We start from the raw sequence: 19511 nt of genomic DNA on the forward strand, positions 1-19511 counted from the left end.
GAGGGACCGAGAGAGAGAAAGGGACCGAGAGAGAGACCGAGAGACGGAGACCGAGAGAGAGACCGAGACCGAGATAGAGACCGAGAGAGAGACCGAGAGAGAGACCGAGATGGAGAGAGAGACCGAGAGGGACCGAAAGAGAGAGACCGAGAGAGAGAGAGAGAGAGAGACCGAGGGACCAAGAGAGAGAGGAAGAGACTGAGGGACCGAGAGAGATAGAGAGACCGAGGGACTGAGAGACAGAGAGATCGGGAGAGAGAGAGACCGAGAGAGAGAGAGAGAGAGAGCGTGAGAGGGACCTAGAGGGACGGACCGAGAGAGAGGGACCGATAGAGACCGAGAGAGAGACCGAGAGAGACTGAGACTGAGAGAGAGACCGAGACCGAGAGAGAGACACCGAGAGAGAGAGAGAGACCGAGAGGGTCCGAGAGAGAGGGACCGAGATGAGAGAGACCGAGACAGAGAGAGAGAATGAGGGACTGAGAGAGAGAGAGAGACCGAGGGACCGAGAGAGAGAGAGAACGAGGGACCGAGAGAGAGAGAGAGTCCGAGGGACCGAGAGCGAGAGAGAGAGAGAGACCGAGAGAGACCGAGAGAGAGAGGCCGAGTGACCAAGAGAGAGACCGAGACCGAGACCGTGAGAGAGAGACCGAGGGACCGAGAGAGAGAGAGAGAGAGAGAGACCGAGGGACCGAGAGAAAGAGAGAGAGACTGAGGGACCGAGAGAGAGAGAGAGAGACCGAGGGACCGAAAGACAGAGAGATCGGGAGAGAGAGAGACCGAGAGAGAGAGAGAGTGAGAGGTACCTAGAGGGAGGGACTGAGAGAGAGGGACCGAGAGAGACTGAGACTGAGATATAGACCGAGAGACCGAGACCGACAGAGAGACACCGAGACAGAGAGAGAGACCGAGAGGGACCGAGAGAGAGGGACCGAAAGAGAGAGAGAGGGACCGAGAGAGAGAGAGAGACCGAGGGACCGGGAGAGAGAGAGACCAAGGGACCGAAAGAGAGAGAGACCGAGGGACTGAGAGAGAGAGAGAGAGAGAGAGAGAGAGACCGAGGGACCGAGAGAGAGACCGAGTGACCGAGAATGTCCGAGACCGAGAGAGAGAGAGAGAGAGAGAGAGACCTTGACCGAGAGACAGACCGAGACCGAGACTGAGAGAGAGAGAACGAGAGAGAGAGAGAGACCGAGAGAGACCGAGAGAGACCGAGAGACCAAGAGACCAAGAGAGAGACCAAGACTGTGAGAGAGAGAGACCGAGAGAGAGAGAGACCGAGGGACCGAGAGAGAGAGGGAGAGACTGAGGGACCGAGACAGAGAGAGAGAGACCGAGAGAGACTGAGACTGAGAGAGAGACCGAGAGGTACCGAGAGAGAGAGAGAGGGACCGAGAGAGAGAGAGAGGGACCGAGAGACAGGGACCGAGGCACCGAGAGAGAGAGAGACCGAGATGAGAGAGACCGAGAGAGAGAGAGAGACCGAGGGACCGAGAGAGAGAGAGAACAAGGGACCGAGAGAGAGAGAGAGTCCAAGGGACCGAGAGAGAGAGAGAGAGAGACCGATAGAGACCGAGAGAGACCGAGAGAGAGAGACCAAGAGACCAAGAGAGAGACCGAGACCGTGAGAGAGAGACCGAGGGACCGTGAGAGAGAGAGAGAGATAGACCGAGGGACCGAGAGAAAGAGAGAGAGACTGAGGGACCGAGAGAGAGAGAGAGAGAGACCGAGGGACCGAGAGACAGAGAGATCGGGAGAGAGAGAGACCGAGAGAGAGAGAGAGTGAGAGGTACCTAGAGGGAGGGACTGAGAGAGAGGGACCGAGAGAGACTGAGACTGAGAGATAGACCGAGAGACCGAGACCGAGAGAGAGACACCGAGACAGAGAGAGAGACCGAGAGGGACCGAGAGAGAGGGACCAAAAGAGAGAGAGAGGGACCGAGAGAGAGAGAGAGACCGAGGGACCGGGAGAGAGAGAGACCAAGGGACCGAGAGAGAGAGAGACCGAGGGACCGAGAGAGAGAGAGAGAGAGAGAGACCGAGGGACCGAGAGAGAGACCGAGTGACCGAGAGAGAATGTCCGAGACCAAGAGAGAGAGAGAGAGACCTTGACCGAGAGACAGACCGAGACCGAGACTGAGAGAGAGAGAACGAGAGAGAGAGAGAGACCGAGAGAGACTGAGAGACCAAGAGAGAGACCAAGACTGTGAGAGAGAGAGACCGAGGGAACGAGAGACAGAGAGATCGGGGGAGAGAGAGACCAAGAGAGAGAGAGAGAGCGTGAGAGGGACCGAGAGGGGAGGACCGAGAGAGAGGGACCGAGAGAGACCAAGAGAGAGACCGAGAGAGACTGAGACTGAGAGAGAGACCGAGAGACCGAGACCGAGAGAGAGACACCAAGACAGAGAGAGAGACCGAGAGGGACCGAGAGAGAGGGACCGAGAGAGAGAGGGAGGGACCGAGAGAGAGGGACCGAGGCACCGAGAGAAAAAGAGACCGAGAAAGAGAGACCGAGGGACTGAGAGAGAGAGAGAGAGACCGAGGGACCGAGAGAGAGAGAGAACGAGGGACCGAGAGAGAGAGAGAGTCCGAGGGACCGAAAGAGAGAGAGAGAGAGAGAGACCGAGGGACCGAGAGAAAGAGAGAGAGACTGAGGGACCGAGAGAGAGAGAGATCGAGGGTCCGAGAGACAGAGAGATCGGGAGAGAGAAAGACAGAGAGAGAGAGAGAGTGAGAGGTACCGAGAGGGAGGGACTGAGAGAGAGGGACCGAGAGAGACTGAGACTGAGAGAGAGACCGAGGGACCGAGACCGAGAGAGAGACACCGAGACAGAGAGAGAGACCGAGAGGGACCGAGAGAGAGGGACCGAAAGAGAGAGAGAGGGAACGAGGGACCGAGAGAGAGAGAGAGACCGAGGGACCGAGAGAGAGAGAGAGAGAGACCGAGGGACCGAGAGAGAGACTGAGTGACCGAGAGAGAATGTCCGAGACCAAGAGAGAGAGAGAGAGACCGAGACCGAGAGACAGACCGAGACCGAGACCATGAGAGTGACCGAGAGACCGAGACTGAGAGGGAGAGAACGAGAGAGACAACGAGAGAGAGAGAGAGAGAGAGAGACCGAGGGACCGAGAGAGAGAGAGAACGAGGTACCGAGAGAGAGAGAGAGTCCGAGGGACTGAGAGAGAGAGAGACCGAGAGAGAGAGAGAGAGAGACAGAGACCGAGAGAGAGAGACCGAGACCCAGAGATAGAGAGAGACCAAGAGGGACCGAGAGAGAGGGACCAAGAGAGAGATAGAAGAACCGAGGGACCAAGAGGGACCGAGAGAGAGAGACTGAGGGAGACCGAGAGACCGAGGGAGAGATCCCGAGAGAGAGAGACCGAGAGAGAGAGAGACCGAGACCGAGAGAGAGACCAAGAGAGAGGGAGACCAAGAGAGAGACCGAGACTGAGAGAGAGAGACCGAGAGAAAAATAGAGAGAGCGGGATCGAGAGAGGGACCGAGAGAGAGAGAGGGACCGAGAGAGAGAGAGGGACCAAGAGAGGGACCGAGAGACCGAGACCGAGAGAGAGACCGAGACCGAGAGAGAGACCGAGAGAGAGACCGAGAGAGAGACCGAGAGAGAGACCGAGAGAGAGAGACCGAGACTGAGAGAGAGAGAGAGACCGAGACCGAGAGAGAGAGAGAGACACCGAGACCGAGAGAGAGGGACCAAGAGAGAGAGAGAAGAACCGAAGGACCGAGAGGGACCGAGAGAGAGAGACTGAGAGAGACCGAGAGACCGAGGGAGAGATACCGAGAGAGACTGAGAGAGAGAGACCGAGAGAGAGAGAGAGAGAGAGAGAGACCGAGAGAGAGACAGAGACCGAGAGAGAGACTGAGACCGAGAGAGAGACCGAGACCCAGAGAGAGAGAGAGACCGAGAGGGACTGAGAGAGAGGGACCAAGAGAGAGATAGAAGAACCGAGGGACTGAGAGGGACCGAGAGAGAGAGACTGAGGGAGACCGAGAGACCGAGGGAGAGATCCCGTGAGAGAGAGACCGAGAGAGAGAGAGACCGAGACCGAGAGAGAGACCGAGAGAGAGAGAGACCAAGAGAGAGACCGAGACCGAGAGAGAGAGACCGAGAGAACAAGAGAGAGAGCAGGATCGAGAGAGGGACCGAGAGAGAGAGAGGGACCGAGAGAGAGAGGGACCGAGAGAGAGAGAGGGACCGAGAGAGGGACCGAGAGACCGAGACCGAGAGAGAGACCGAGAGAGAGACCGAGAGAGAGACCGAGACGGAGAGGGACCGAAAGAGAGAGACTGAGAGAGAGGGAGCGAGAGAGAGGGAGCGAGAGAGAGAGACAGGGACCAAGAGAGAGGGACTGAGGGACTGAGAGAGACCGAGAGAGAGAGAGACCGAGAGAGATTCCGAGAGAGAGAGAGAGAGAGACCGAGACCGAGAGAGAGAGAGAGACCGAGAGAGAGAGACCGAGACTGAGAGAGAGAGAGAGACCGAGACCGAGAGAGAGAGAGAGACACCGAGACCGAGAGAGAGGGACCAAGAGAGAGAGAGAAGAACCGAGGGACCGAGAGGGACCGAGAGAGAGAGACTGAGAGAGACCGAGAGACCGAGGGAGAGACCGAGACCCAGAGAGAGAGAGAGACCGAGAGGGACTGAGAGAGAGGGACCAAGAGAGAGATAGAATAACCGAGGGACCGAGAGGGACCGAGAGAGAGACTGAGGGAGACCGAGAGACCGATGGAGAGATCCCGAGAGAGAGAGACCGAGAGAGAGAGAGACCGAGACCGAGAGAGAGACCAAGAGAGAGGGAGACCAAGAGAGAGACCGAGACCGAGAGAGAGAGACCGAGAGAAAAATAGAGAGAGCGGGATCGAGAGAGGGACCGAGAGAGAGAGAGGGACCGAGAGAGAGAGAGGGACCAAGAGAGGGACCGAGAGACCGAGACCGAGAGAGAGACCGAGACCGAGAGAGAGACCGAGAGAGAGACCGAGAGAGAGACCGAGAGAGAGACCGAGAGAGAGAGACCGAGACTGAGAGAGAGAGAGAGACCGAGACCGAGAGAGAGAGAGAGACACCGAGACCGAGAGAGAGGGACCAAGAGAGAGAGAGAAGAACCGAAGGACCGAGAGGGACCGAGAGAGAGAGACTGAGAGAGACCGAGAGACCGAGGGAGAGATACCGAGAGAGACTGAGAGAGAGAGACCGAGAGAGAGAGAGAGAGAGAGAGACCGAGAGAGAGACAGAGACCGAGAGAGAGACTGAGACCGAGAGAGAGACCGAGACCCAGAGAGAGAGAGAGACCGAGAGGGACTGAGAGAGAGGGACCAAGAGAGAGATAGAAGAACCGAGGGACTGAGAGGGACCGAGAGAGAGAGCCTGAGGGAGACCGAGAGACCGAGGGAGAGATCCCGTGAGAGAGAGACCGAGAGAGAGAGAGACCGAGACCGAGAGAGAGACCGAGAGAGAGAGAGACCAAGAGAGAGACCGAGACCGAGAGAGAGAGACCGAGAGAACAAGAGAGAGAGCGGGATCGAGAGAGGGACCGAGAGAGAGAGAGGGACCGAGAGAGAGAGGGACCGAGAGAGAGAGAGGGACCGAGAGAGGGACCGAGAGACCGAGACCGAGAGAGAGACCGAGAGAGAGACCGAGAGAGAGACCGAGAGAGAGACCGAGACGGAGAGGGACCGAAAGAGAGAGACTGAGAGAGAGGGAGCGAGAGAGAGGGAGCGAGAGAGAGAGACAGGGACCAAGAGAGAGGGACTGAGGGACTGAGAGAGACCGAGAGAGAGAGAGACCGAGAGAGATTCCGAGAGAGAGACCGAGAGAGACCTAGACAGAGAGAGAGACCGAGACCGAGAGAGAGTGACCGAGAGAGAGAGAGAGAGAGACCGAGACCGAGAGAGAGAGAGAGACCGAGAGAGAGAGACCGAGACTGAGAGAGAGAGAGAGACCGAGACCGAGAGAGAGAGAGAGACACCGAGACCGAGAGAGAGGGACCAAGAGAGAGAGAGAAGAACCGAGGGACCGAGAGGGACCGAGAGAGAGAGACTGAGAGAGACCGAGAGACCGAGGGAGAGACCGAGACCCAGAGAGAGAGAGAGACCGAGAGGGACTGAGAGAGAGGGACCAAGAGAGAGATAGAATAACCGAGGGACCGAGAGGGACCGAGAGAGAGACTGAGGGAGACCGAGAGACCGATGGAGAGATCCCGAGAGAGAGAGACCGAGAGAGAGAGAGACCGAGACCGAGAGAGAGACCAAGAGAGAGGGAGACCAAGAGAGAGACCGAGACCGAGAGAGAGAGACCGAGAGAAAAATAGAGAGAGCGGGATCGAGAGAGGGACCGAGAGAGAGAGAGGGACCGAGAGAGAGAGAGGGACCAAGAGAGGGACCGAGAGACTGAGACCGAGAGAGAGACCGAGACCGAGAGAGAGACCGAGAGAGAGACCGAGAGAGAGACCGAGAGAGAGACCGAGACGGAGAGGGACCGAAAGAGAGAGACTGAGAGAGAGGGAGCGAGAGAGAGGGAGCGAGAGAGAGGGAGCGAGAGAGAGAGAGAGGGACCAAGAGAGAGGGACCGAGGGACTGAGAGAGACCGCGAGAGAGGGAGACCGAGAGAGACCAAGAGAGAGACCGAGAGAGACTGAGACCTAGACAGAGAGAGAGACCGAGACCAAGAGAGAGAGACCGAGAGAGAGAGAGAGACCGAGACCGAGAGAGAGAGACCGAGAGAGAGAGAGAGACCGAGAGAGAGACCGAGACCGAGAGAGAGAGAGAGAGACCGAGACCGAGAGAGAGAGAGACCGAGACCGAGAGAGAGGGACCGAGAGAGAGAGAGAAGAACCGAGGGACCGAGAGGGACCGAGAGAGAGAGACTGAGAGAGACCGAAAGACCGAGGGAGAGATACCGAGAGAGACTGAGAGAGAGAGACCGAGAGAGAGAGAGAGAGAGAGAGAGACAGAGAGAGAGAGAGGGACCGAGACCGAGAGAGATACCGAGACCGAGAGAGAGAGAGAGACTGAGACCGAGAGAGAGACCGAGACCCAGAGAGAGAGAGAGACCGAGAGGGACCGAGAGAGAGGGACCAAGAGAGAGATAGAAGAACCGAGGGACCAAGAGGGACCGAGAGAGAGAGACTGAGGGAGACCGAGAGACCGAGGGAGAGATCCCGAGAGAGAGAGACCGAGAGAGAGAGAGACCGAGACCGAGAGAGAGACCAAGAGAGAGAGAGCGGGATCGAGAGAGGGACCGAGAGAGAGAGAGGGACCGAGAGAGAGAGGGACCGAGAGAGAGAGCGGTACCGAGATCGAGAGAGAGACCGAGAGAGAGACCGAGAGAGAGACCGAGACGGAGAGAGAGACCGAGACGGAGAGGGACCGAAAGAGAGAGACCGAGACAGAGGGAGCGAGAGAGAGGGAGCGAGAGAGAGGGAGCGAGAGAGAGAGAGAGGGACCGAGAGAGAGGGAGACCAAGAGACCGAGAGAGAGAGAGACCGAGAGAGAGAGAGACAGAGAGACAGAGAGAGAGAGACCGAGACAGAGAGAGAGAGAGACCAAGAGAGAGAGAGAGAGAAAGAGAGAGGGACCGAGACCGAGAGAGAGACCGATAGAGGGACCGAGAGAGGGACCGAGAGAGAGAGAGGGACCGAGAGAGGGACCGAAAGAGAGAGATGGGCCGAGAGACGGACCGAGACCGAGAGAGAGACCGAGAGAGAGAGAGAGACTGAGAGAGAGAGAGACTGAGAGAGAGAGAGACCGAGAGAGAGACCGAGAGAGAGACCGAGAGAGAGAGCAGGACCAAGAGACGGACCGAGAGAGAGACCGAGACGGAGAGACCGAGACGGGAGGGACCGAAAGAGAGAGACTGAGAGAGAGGGAGCGAGAGAGAGGGAGCGAGAAAGAGAGAGAGGGACCAAGAGAGAGGGACCGAGGGACTGAGAGAGACCAAGAGAGAGAGAGAGACCGAGAGAGAGAGAGACAAAGAGACCGAGAGAGAGATAGACCGAGTAAGAGATAGTGACCGAGAGAGAGAGAGAGACAGAGAGAGAGAGAGAGAGAGACCGAGAGAGAGAGAGAGAGAGAGAGAGACCGAGAGAGAGAGAGAGAGAGAGAGACCGAGAGAGAGGGAGAGACCGAGGGACTGAGAGAGAGAGAGAGACCGAGGGACCGAGAGAGAGAGAGAACGAGGGACCAAGAGAGAGAGAGAGTCCGAGAGACCAAGAGAGAGACCGAGACCGTGAGAGAGAGACCGAGGGACCGAGAGAGAGAGAGAGAGAGAGAGAGACCGAGGGACCGAGAGAAAGAGAGAGAGACTGAGGGACCGAGAGAGAGAGAGAGAGACCGAGGGACCGAGAGACAGAGAGATCGGGAGAGAGAGAGACTGAGAGAGAGAGAGAGTGAGAGGTACCTAGAGGGAGGAACTGAGAGAGAGGGACCAAGAGAGACTGAGACTGAGAGATAGACCGAGAGACCGAGACCGAGAGAGAGACACCGAGACAGAGAGAGAGACCGAGAGGGACCGAGAGAGAGGGACCGAGAGAGAGAGAGACCGAGATGAGAGAGATCGAGAGAGAGAGAGAGACCGAGGGACCGAGAGAGAGAGAGAACGAGGGACCGAGAGAGAGAGAGAGAGTCCGAGGGACCGAGAGAGAGAGAGAGAGAGACCGAGAGACCAAGAGAGAGACCGAGACCGTGAGAGAGAGACCGAGGGACCGAGAGAGAGAGAGAGACCGAGACCGAGAGAGAGAGACCGAGACTGAGAGAGAGAGAGAGACCGAGACCGAGAGAGAGAGAGAGACACCGAGACCGAGAGAGAGGGACCAAGAGAGAGAGAGAAGAACCGAGGGAACGAGAGGGACCGAGAGAGAGAGACTGAGAGAGACCGAGAGACCGAGGGAGAGATACCGAGAGAGACTGAGAGAGAGAGACTGAGAGAGAGTGAGAGAGAGAGAGACCGAGAGAGACCGAGAGAGTGAGAGGGACCGAGACCGAGAGAGAGACCGAGACCGAGAGAGAGACTGAGACCGAGAGAGAGACCGAGACCCAGAGAGAGAGAGAGACCGAGAGGGACTGAGAGAGAGGGACCAAGAGAGAGATAGAAGAACCGAGGGACTGAGAGGGACCGAGAGAGAGAGACTGAGGGAGACCGAGAGACCGAGGGAGAGATCCCTAGAGAATGAGACCGAGAGAGAGAGAGACCAAGACCGAGAGAGAGACCGAGAGAGAGAGAGACCAAGAGAGAGACCGAGACCGAGAGAGAGAGACCGAGACCGAGAGAGAGAGACCGAGAGAACAAGAGAGAGAGCGGGATCGAGAGACGGACCGAGAGAGAGAGAGGGACCGAGAGAGAGAGAGGGACCGAGAGAGAGAGGGACCGAGAGAGAGAGAGGGACCGAGAGAGGGACCGAGAGACCGAGACCGAGAGAGAGACCGAGAGAGAGACCGAGAGAGAGACCGAGAGAGAGACCGAGACGGAGAGGGACCGAAAGAGAGAGACTGAGAGAGAGGGAGCGAGAGAGAGGGAGCGAGAGAGAGAGAGAGGGACCAAGAGAGAGGGACTGAGGGACTGAGAGAGACCGAGAGAGAGAGAGACCGAGAGAGAGAGAGACCAAGAGACCGAGAGAGAGAGAGACCGAGAGAGAGACCGAGACCGAGAGAGAGAGAGACAGAGAGAGAGAGAGAGACCGAGAGAGAGAGAGAGACCGAGACCGAGAGAGAGACCGAGACTGAGAGAGACCGAGACCGAGAGAGAGAGAGAGACACCGAGACCGAGAGAGAGGGACCAAGAGAGAAACCGAGACCGAGAGAGAGAGACCTAGAGAACAAGAGAGAGAACGGGATCGAGAGAGGGACCGAGAGAGAGAGAGGGACCGAGAGAGAGAGAGGGACCGAGAGAGGGACCGAGACACTGAGACCGAGAGAGAGACCGAGACCGAGAGAGAGACCGAGAGAGAGACCGAGAGAGAGACCGAGAGCGAGACCGAGACGGAGAGGGACCGAAAGAGAGAGACTGAGAGAGAGGGAGCGAGAGAGAGGGAGCGAGAGAGAGGGAGCGAGAGAGAGAGAGAGGGACCGAGAGAGAGGGACCGAGGGACTGAGAGAGACCGAGAGAGATTCCGAGAGAGAGACCAAGAGAGACCTAGACAGAGAGACCGAGACCAAGAGAGAGAGACCGAGAGAGAGAGAGAGACCGAGACCGAGAGAGAGACCGAGACCGAGAGAGAGAGAGAGAGAGAGACCGAGAGAGAGAGAGAGACACCGAGACCGAGAGAGAGACCGAGACCGAGAGAGAGACCGAGAGAGAGACCGAGAGAGAGACCGAGAGCGAGACCGAGACGGAGAGGGACCGAAAGAGAGAGACTGAGAGAGAGGGAGCGAGAGAGAGGGAGCGAGAGAGAGGGAGCGAGAGAGAGAGAGAGGGACCAAGAGAGAGGGACCGAGGGACTGAGAGAGACCGAGAGAGAGAGAGACCGAGAGAGAGAGAGACCAAGAGAGAGACCGAGACCGAGAGAGAGAGACCGAGACCGAGAGAGAGAGACCGAGAGAACAAGAGAGAGAGCGGGATCGAGAGATGGACCGAGAGAGAGAGAGGGACCGAGAGAGAGAGAGGGACCGAGAGAGAGAGGGACCGAGAGAGAGAGAGGGACCGAGAGAGTGACCGAGAGACCGAGACCGAGAGAGAGACCGAGACCGAGAGAGAGACCGAGAGAGAGACCGAGAGAGAGACCGAGACGGAGAGGGACCGAAAGAGAGAGACTGAGAGAGAGGGAGCGAGAGAGAGGGAGCGAGAGAGAGAGAGAGGGACCAAGAGAGAGGGACTGAGGGACTGAGAGAGACCGAGAGAGAGAGAGACCGAGAGAGATTCCGAGAGAGAGACCGAGAGAGACCTAGACAGAGAGAGAGACCGAGACCGAGAGAGAGAGACCGAGAGAGAGAGAGAGACCGAGAGAGAGAGAGAGACCGAGACCGAGAGAGAGACCGAGACTGAGAGAGACCGAGACCGAGAGAGAGAGAGAGACACCGAGACCGAGAGAGAGGGACCAAGAGAGAAACCGAGACCGAGAGAGAGAGACCGAGAGAACAAGAGAGAGAGCGGGATCGAGAGAGGGACCGAGAGAGAGAGAGGGACCGAGAGAGAGAGAGGGACCGAGAGAGGGACCGAGACACCGAACCGAGAGAGAGACCGAGACCGAGAGAGAGACCGATCGAGAGACCGAGAGAGAGACCGAGAGCGAGACCGAGACAGAGAGGGACCGAAAGAGAGAGACTGAGAGAGAGGGAGCGAGAGAGAGGGAGCGAGAGAGAGGGAGCGAGAGAGAAAGAGAGGGACCAAGAGAGAGGGACCGAGGGACTGAGAGAGACCGAGAGAGATTCCGAGAGAGAGACCAAGAGAGACCTAGACAGAGAGACCGAGACCAAGAGAGAGAGACCGAGAGAGAGAGAGAGACCGAGACCGAGAGAGAGACCGAGACCGAGAGAGAGAGAGAGAGAGAGACCGAGAGAGAGAGAGAGACACCGAGACCGAGAGAGAGACCGAGACCGAGAGAGAGACCGAGAGAGAGACCGAGAGAGAGACCGAGAGCGAGACCGAGACGGAGAGGGACCGAAAGAGAGAGACTGAGAGAGAGGGAGCGAGAGAGAGGGAGCGAGAGAGAGGGAGCGAGAGAGAGAGAGAGGGACCAAGAGAGAGGGACCGAGGGACTGAGAGAGACCGAGAGAGAGAGAGACCGAGAGAGATTCCGAGAGAGAGACCAAGAGCGACCTAGACAGAGAGACCGAGACCAAGAGAGAGAGACCGAGAGAGAGAGAGAGACCGAGACCGAGAGAGAGACCGAGACCGAGAGAGAGAGAGAGAGAGAGACCGAGAGAGAGAGAGACCAAAAGAGAGAGAGACCGAGACCGAGAATGAGACCGAGAGTGAGACCGAGAGAGAGGGAGCGAGAGAGAGGGAGCGAGAGAGAGGGAGAGGGACCAAGAGAGAGGGACCGAGGGACTGAGAGAGACCGAGAGTGAGAGAGACCGAGAGAGAGAGAGAGACCGAGAGAGAGAGAGAGACCGAGAGAGGCCGAGACAGAGAGAGAGACTGAGAGAGAGAGAGAGAGAGGGACCGAGAGAGAGAGGGACCAAGAGAGGGACCGAGAGAGAGAGAGGGACCGAGAGAGGGACCGAGAGAGAGAGACAGAGAGAGAGAGAGAGACCGAGAGGGACCGAGAGAGAGAGACCGGGACCGAGAGAGAGACCGAGAGAGAGACCGAGAGAGAGACCGAGAGAGAGACCGAGACGGAGAGGGACCGAAAGAGAGAGACTGAGAGAGAGGGAGCGAGAGAGAGGGAGCGAGAGAGAGAGAGGGAGCGAGAGACAGAGACGGACCAAGAGAGAGGGACCGAGGGACTGAGAGAGACCGAGAGAGATTCCGAGAGAGAGACCAAGAGAGACCTAGACAGAGAGAGAGACCGAGACCAAGAGAGAGAGACCGAGAGAGAGAGAGAGAGACCGAGACCGAGAGAGAGAGACCGAGAGAGAGAGAGAGACCGAGAGAGAGACCGAGACCGAGAGAGAGAGAGAGAGACCGAGACCGAGAGAGAGAGAGACCGAGACCGAGACCGAGAGAGAGGGACCAAGAGAGAGAGAGAAGAACCGAGGGACCGAGAGGGACCGAGAGAGAGAGACTGAGAGAGACCGAAAGACTGAGGGAGAGATACCGAGAGAGACTGAGAGAGAGAGACCGAGAGAGAGAGAGAGAGAGAGACAGAGAGAGAGAGAGGGACCGAGACCGAGAGAGATACCGAGACCGAGAGAGAGAGAGAGACTGAGACCGAGAGAGAGACCGAGACCCAGAGAGAGAGAGAGACCGAGAGGGACCGAGAGAGAGGGACCAAGAGAGAGATAGAAGAACCGAGGGACCAAGAGGGACCGAGAGAGAGAGACTGAGGGAGACCGAGAGACCGAGAGAGAGAGACCGAGAGAGAGAGAGACCGAGACCGAGAGAGAGACCGAGAGAGAGAGAGACCGAGAGAGAGACCGAGAGAGAGAGACCGAGAGAGAGAGAGACCGAGACCGAGAGAACGAGAGAGAGAGCGGGATCGAGAGAGGGACCGAGAGAGAGAGAGGGACCGAGAGAGAGAGAGGGACCGAGAGAGAGAGGGACCGAGAGAGAGAGAGTGACCGAGAGAGGGACCGAGAGACCGAGACCGAGAGAGAGACCGAGATCGAGAGAGAGACCGAGAGAGAGACCGAGAGAGAGACCGAGAGAGAGACCGAGACGGAGAGAGAGACCGAGACGGAGAGGGACAGAAAGAGAGAGACCGAGAGAGAGGGAGCGAGAGAGAGGGAGCGAGAGAGAGGGAGCGAGAGAGAGAGAGAGGGACCGAGAGAGAGGGACCGAGGGACTGAGAGAGACCAAGAGAGAGAGAGACCGAGAGAGAGAGAGACCAAGAGACCGAGAGAGAGAGAGACCGAGAGAGAGAGAGAGACCGAGAGAGAGAGAGACAGAGAGAGAGAGAGAGAGACCGAGACAGAGAGAGAGAGAGAGACTGAGAGAGAGAGAGAGAGAGAGAGAGGGACCGAGACCGAGAGAGAGACCGATAGAGGGACCGAGAGAGGGACCGAGAGAGAGAGAGGGACCGAGAGAGGGACCGAAAGAGAGAGAGGGACCGAGAGACAGACCGAGACCGAGAGAGAGACCGAGAGAGATAGAGAGACTGAGAGAGAGAGAGACTGAGAGAGAGAGAGACCGAGAGAGAGACCGAGACCGAGAGAGAGACCGAGAGAGAGAGCAGGACCGAGAGACGGACCGAGAGAGAGACCGTGACGGAGAGACCGAGACGGAGAGGGACCGAAAGAGAGAGACTGAGAGAGAGGGAGCGAGAGAGAGGGAGCGAGAGAGAGAGAGAGGGACCAAGAGAGAGGGACCGAGGGACTGAGAGAGACCAAGAGAGAGAGAGACCGAGAGAGAGAGAGACCAAGAGACCGAGAGAGAGAGAGACCGAGAGAGAGATAGAGACCGAGAGAGAGAGAGACAGAGAGAGAGAGAGAGAGAGACCGAGAGAGAGAGAGAGAGAGAGAGACCGAGAGAGAGAGAGTGACCGAGGGACTGAGAGAGAGAGAGAGAGAGAACGAGGGACTGAGAGAGAGAGAGAGTCCGAGAGACCAAGAGAGAGACCGAGACCGTGAGAGAGAGACCGAGGGACCGAGAGGGAGAGAGAGAGAGAGACCGAGGGACCGAGAGAAAGAGAGAGAGACTGAGGGACCGAGAGAGAGAGAGAGAGACCGAGGGACCGAGAGACAGAGAGATCGGGAGAGAGAGAGACCGAGAGAGAGAGAGAGTGAGAGGTACCTAGAGGGAGGGACTGAGAGAGAGGGACCAAGAGAGACTGAGACTGAGAGATAGACCGAGAGACCGAGACCGAGAGAGAGACACCGAGACGGAGAGAGAGACCGAGAGGGACCGAGAGAGAGGGACCGAGAGAGAGAGAGACCGAGATGAGAGAGACCGAGAGAGAGAGAGAGACCGAGGGACTGAGAGAGAGAGAGAGACCGAGGGACCGAGAGAGAGAGAGAACGAGGGACCGAGAGAGAGAGAGAGTCCGAGGGACCGAGAGAGAGAGAGAGAGAGACCGAGAGACCAAGAGAGAGACCGAGACCGTGAGAGAGAGACCGAGGGACCGAGAGAGAGAGAGAAAGAGAGACCGAGACCGTGAGAGAGAGACCGAGGGACCGAGAGAGAGAGAGAAAGAGAGACCGAGACCGAGAGAGAGAGACCGAGACTGAGAGAGAGAGAGAGACCGAGACCGAGAGAGAGGGACCAAGAGAGAGAGAGAAGAACCGAGGGACCGAGAGGGACCGAGAGAGAGAGACTGAGAGAGACCGAGAGAGACCGAGAGACCGAGGGAGAGATACCGAGAGAGACTGAGAGAGAGAGACCGAGAGAGAGAGAGAGAGAGAGGGACCGAGAGAGAGAGAGACCAAGAGAGAGACCGAGACCGAGAGAGAGAGACCGAGAGAACAAGAGAGAGAGCAGGATAGAGAGAGGGACCAAGAGAGAGAGAGGGACCGAGAGAGAGAGAGGGACCGAGAGAGGGACCGAGAGACCGAGACCGAGAGATAGACCGAGACCGAGAGAGAGACCGAGAGAGAGACCGAGAGAGAGACCGAGAGCGAGACCAAGACGGAGAGGGACCGAAAGAGAGAGACTGAGAGAGAGGGAGCGAGAGAGAGGGAGCGAGAGAGAGAGAGAGGGACCAAGAGAGAGGGACCGAGGGACTGAGAGAGACCGAGAGAGAGAGAGACCGAGAGAGATTCCGAGAGAGAGACCAAGAGAGACCTAGACAGAGAGACCGAGACCAAGAGAGAGAGACCGAGAGAGAGAGAGAGACCGAGACCGAGAGAGAGACCGAGACCGAGAGAGAGAGAGAGAGAGACCGAGAGAGAGAGAGAGAGAGAGAGAGAGAGACACCGAGACCGAGAGAAAGGGACCAAGAGAGAGAGAGAAGAACCGAGGGACCTAGAGGGACCGAGAGAGAGAGACTGAGAGAGACCGAGAGACAGAGGGAGAGATACCGAGAGAGACTGAGAGAGAGAGACCGAGAGAGACCTAGACAGAGAGAGAGACCGAGACCGAGAGAGAGAGACCGAGAGAGAGAGAGAGACCGAGAGAGAGAGAGAGACCGAGACCGAGAGAGAGACCGAGACTGAGAGAGACCGAGACCGAGAGAGAGAGAGAGACACCGAGACCGAGAGAGAGGGACCAAGAGAGAGACCGAGACCGAGAGAGAGAGACCGAGAGAACAAGAGAGAGAGCGGGATCGAGAGAGGGACCGAGAGAGAGAGAGGGACCGAGAGAGAGAGAGGGACCGAGAGAGGGACCGAGACACCGAGACCGAGAGAGAGACCGAGACCGAGAGAGAGACGGAGACCGAGAGACCGAGAGAGAGACCGAGAGCGAGACCGAGACGGAGAGGGACCGAAAGAGAGAGACTGAGAGAGAGGGAGCGAGAGAGAGGGAGCGAGAGAGAGGGAGCGAGAGAGAGAGAGAGGGACCAAGAGAGAGGACCGAGGGACTGAGAGAGACCGAGAGAGAGAGAGACCGAGAGAGATTCCGAGAGAGAGACCAAGAGAGACCTAGACAGAGAGACCGAGACCAAGAGAGAGAGACCGAGAGAGAGAGAGAGACCGAGACCGAGAGAGAGAGAGAGAGAGAGACCGAGAGAGAGAGAGACCAAAAGAGAGAGAGACCGAGACCGAGAATGAGACCGAGAGTGAGACCGAGAGAAAGGGAGCGAGAGAGAGGGAGCGAGAGAGAGGGAGCGAGAGAGAGGGAGAGGGACCAAGAGAGAGGGACCGAGGGACTGAGAGAGACCGAGAGAGAGAGAGAGACCGAGAGAGAGAGAGAGACCGAGAGAGAGAGAGAGACCGAGAGAGGCCGAGACAGAGAGAGAGACTGAGAGAGAGAGAGAGGGACCGAGAGAGAGAGGGACCAAGAGAGGGACCGAGAGAGAGAGAGGGACCGAGAGAGGGACCGAGAGAGAGAGACAGAGAGAGAGAGAGAGACCGAGAGGGACCGAGAGAGAGAGACCGAGACCGAGAGAGAGACCGAGAGAGAGACCGAGAGAGAGACCGAGAGAGAGACCGAGACGGAGAGGGACCGAAAGAGAGAGACTGAGAGAGAGGGAGCGAGAGAGAGGGAGCGAGAGAGAGGGAGCGAGAGAGAGAGAGAGGGACCAAGAGAGAGGGACCGAGGGACTGAGAGAGACCGAGAGAGAGAGAGAGACCGAGACCAAGAGAGAGAGACCGAGCGAGAGAGAGAGAGACCGAGACCGAGAGAGAGAGACCGAGAGAGAGAGAGAGACCGAGAGAGAGACCGAGACCGAGAGAGAGAGAGAGAGACCGAGACCGAGAGAGAGAGAGACCGAGACCGAGACCGAGACCGAGAGAGAGGGACCAAGAGAGAGAGAGAAGAACCGAGGGACCGAGAGGGACCGAGAGAGAGAGACTGAGAGAGACCGAAAGACTGAGGGAGAGATACCGAGAGAGAATGAGAGAGACCGAGAGAGAGAGAGAGAGAGAGACAGAGAGAGAGAGAGGGACCGAGACCGAGAGAGATACCGAGACCGAGAGAGAGAGAGAGACTGAGACCGAGAGAGAGACCGAGACCCAGAGAGAGAGAGAGACCCAGAGGGACCGAGAGAGAGGACCAAGAGAGAGATAGAAGAACCGAGGGACCAAGAGGGACCGAGAGAGAGAGACTGAGGGAGACCGAGAGACCGAGAGAGAGAGAGACCGAGAGAGAGAGAGACCGAGACCGAGAGAGAGACCGAGAGAGAGAGAGACCGAGAGAGAGACCGAGAGAGAGAGACCGAGAGAGAGAGAGACCGAGACCGAGAGAACGAGAGAGAGAGAGACCGAGAGAGAGAGAGAGACCGAGAGAGAGAGAGACAGAGAGACAGAGAGAGAGAGAGAGAGAGACCGAGACAGAGAGAGAGAGAGAGACTGAGAGAGAGAGAGAGAGAGAGAGAGAGGGACCGAGACCGAGAGAGAGACCGATAGAGGGACCGAGAGAGGGACCGAGAGAGAGAGAGGGACCGAGAGAGGGACCGAAAGAGAGAGAGGGACCGAGAGACAGACCGAGACCGAGAGAGAGACCGAGAGAGAGAGAGAGACTGAGAGAGAGAGAGACTGAGAGAGAGAGAGACCGAGAGAGAGACCGAGACCGAGAGAGAGACCGAGAGAGAGAGCAGGACCGAGAGACGGACCGAGAGAGAGACCGAGACGGAGAGACCGAGACGGAGAGGGACCGAAAGAGAGAGACTGAGAGAGAGGGAGCGAGAGAGAGGGAGCGAGAGAGAGAGAGAGGGACCAAGAGAGAGGGACCGAGGGACTGAGAGAGACCAAGAGAGAGAGAGACCGAGAGAGAGAGAGACCGAGAGAGAGATAGAGACCGAGAGAGAGAGAGACAGAGAGAGAGAGAGAGAGAGAGAGACCGAGATAGAGAGAGAGAGAGAGAGACCGAGAGAGAGAGAGTGACCGAGGGACTGAGAGAGAGAGAGAGAACGAGGGACCGAGAGAGAGAGAGAGTCCGAGAGACCAAGAGAGAGACCGAGACCGTGAGAGAGAGACCGAGGGACCGAGAGAGAGAGAGAGAGAGAGAGAGACCGAGGGACCGAGAGAAAGAGAGAGAGACTGAGGGACCGAGAGAGAGAGAGAGAGACCGAGGGACCGAGAGACAGAGAGATCGGGAGAGAGAGAGACCGAGAGAGAGAGAGAGTGAGAGGTACCTAGAGGGAGGGACTGAGAGAGAGGGACCAAGAGAGACTGAGACTGAGAGATAGACCGAGAGACTGAGACCGAGAGAGAGACACCGAGACGGAGAGAGAGACCGAGAGGGACCGAGAGAGAGGGACCGAGAGAGAGAGAGACCGAGATGAGAGAGACCGAGAGAGAGAGAGAGACCGAGGGACTGAGAGAGAGAGAGAGACCGAGGAACCGAGAGAGAGAGAGAACGAGGGACCGAGAGAGAGAGAGAGTCCGAGGGACCGAGAGAGAGAGAGAGAGAGACCGAGAGACCAAGAGAGAGACCGAGACCGTGAGAGAGAGACCGAGGGACCGAGAGAGAGAGAGAAAGAGAGAACGAGACCGAGAGAGAGAGACCGAGACTGAGAGAGAGAGAGAGACCGAGACCGAGAGAGAGGGACCAAGAGAGAGAGAGAAGAACCGAGGGACCGAGAGGGATCGAGAGAGAGAGACTGAGAGAGACCGAGAGAGACCGAGAGACCGAGGGAGAGATACCGAGAGAGACTGAGAGAGAGAGACCGAGAGAGAGAGAGAGAGAGAGGGACCGAGAGAGAGAGAGACCAAGAGAGAGACCGAGACCGAGAGAGAGAGACCGAGAGAACAAGAGAGAGAGCGGGATCGAGAGAGGGACCGAGAGAGAGAGAGGGACCGAGAGAGAGAGAGGGACCGAGAGAGGGACCGAGAGACCGAGACCGAGAGAGGGACTGAGACCGAGAGAGAGACCGAGAGAGAGACCGAGAGAGAGACCGAAAGCGAGACGGAGAGGAACCGAAAGAGAGAGACTGAGAGAGAGGGAGCGAGAGAGAGGGAGCGAGAGAGAGAGAGAGGGACCAAGAGAGAGGGACCGAGGGACTGAGAGAGACCGAGAGAGAGAGAGACCGAGAGAGATTCCGAGAGAGAGACCAAGAGAGACCTAGACAGAGAGACCGAGACCAAGAGAGAGAGACCGAGAGAGAGAGAGAGACCGAGACGGAGAGAGAGAGACCGAGAGAGAGAGAGAGAGAGAGAGACCGAGAGAGAGAGAGAGACACCGAGACCGAGAGAAAGGGACCAAGAGAGAGAGAGAAGAACCGAGGGACCGAGAGGGACCGAGAGAGAGAGACTGAGAGAGACCGAGAGACAGAGGGAGAGATACCGAGAGAGACTGAGAGAGAGAGACCGAGAGAGAGAGAGAGAGAGAGACCGAGAGAGAGAGAGGGACCGAGACCGAGAGAGA

The sequence above is a fragment of the Heloderma suspectum genome, chromosome W, assembly GCF_057233095.1.
Source record: "Heloderma suspectum isolate Gila_16-S chromosome W, 16-S_ref, whole genome shotgun sequence".
Classification (NCBI taxonomy): Eukaryota; Metazoa; Chordata; class Lepidosauria; order Squamata; family Helodermatidae; genus Heloderma; species Heloderma suspectum.